Here is a 1,221-nt window from a genome sequence, read left to right on the forward strand (position 1 = left end):
TGTCTAGTTTGAGGAACCCCTGAGGAAGCCATTAGGTGAAACACGTCAGGTAACGAGACGTTATACGGTCATTAGGGCTTAGGACACCTATGGTTAAACTTAAGTAAGTACATACTGTCTAGTTTGAGAATCCCATGAGGAAGCCAATAGCTGAAACGCGTATGGTAACAAGACTTATGCAGTCTATAGGGCTTATGACACCTATAGTAAAATTTAAGTAGTTACATACTGTCTAGTATGAGGAAGCCCTGAGGAACCCATTAGGCGAGATGCGTCGGGTAACAAGACGTTATACGGTCTATAGGACTTAGGACACCTATGGCTCAACTTAAGTAGTTACATACTGTCTAGTTTGGTTAATTCAAGCCCATGATAATTTAATGGAGGTTGGATAAACAAGCGTACATAAACCATGTACTAAGTATATGACACGTTTCAGGTGGATGGCTATAAAGATATTCATATTATGATAGAGGGAGTGGGAAATAATGCACAATATTTCTCATGTAGAAAAGAAATCTTATCCCAGCCATTGACCAGTGGGATGGCCAGCCCTGATATACTAAATACATATCTATACATTAAATATATTCTCCTGGCCAAAGGTAAGTGAACAGCCTGCTAAGTAATTACATTCAGGTGTTTCCAATGAAAGAGCAGGTAATACAAATCTAAAGCTAAAAACAAAACTGTAATCCTTGGCAGCTTATCAGCTCCTTAGGTATGCTGGACACATTTGTTTTATTTTCACCTAGTATAGATAATATATTGGCCCTTCCTGACTACTCTCTGTACTCCCTTGTGTCTATGGTTGTCACCCAGGCTAATAAAATGGAGGATGTTATAGCAGCATATAAGGGGGTGCCGTTACTTCCTATTATTAGCAATGGTTCTGAATGACCTACCAGCTCATATAGAGGTGTGATGGTCCGGGGGCCACATTTAGTGTCACAGTAAATACAGAAAATATGAAAGCCATAGTGAGAATGACTTTGAAGTAATTGTTACAAGAACAGCGCACTTTGGTTTCTCCAGATTTTATAAATCTCCCCTGGTTGTTTGATACAAAGGAAAGTTTTCTCAAAAACAACAGGAATTTTTAATTCTCAGCAAGGAATTGCAATGCAAACAATAGACCATCTGTTTGTGCAGTACAACAAAGCCTCTTAATAATAATAACAGCAAATGTGCTACAAGAATGTGACAGCGTCGGGGGAAAAA

The sequence above is a fragment of the Pyxicephalus adspersus genome, chromosome 4 (assembly GCF_032062135.1).
Source record: "Pyxicephalus adspersus chromosome 4, UCB_Pads_2.0, whole genome shotgun sequence".
Lineage (NCBI taxonomy): Eukaryota > Metazoa > Chordata > Amphibia > Anura > Pyxicephalidae > Pyxicephalus > Pyxicephalus adspersus.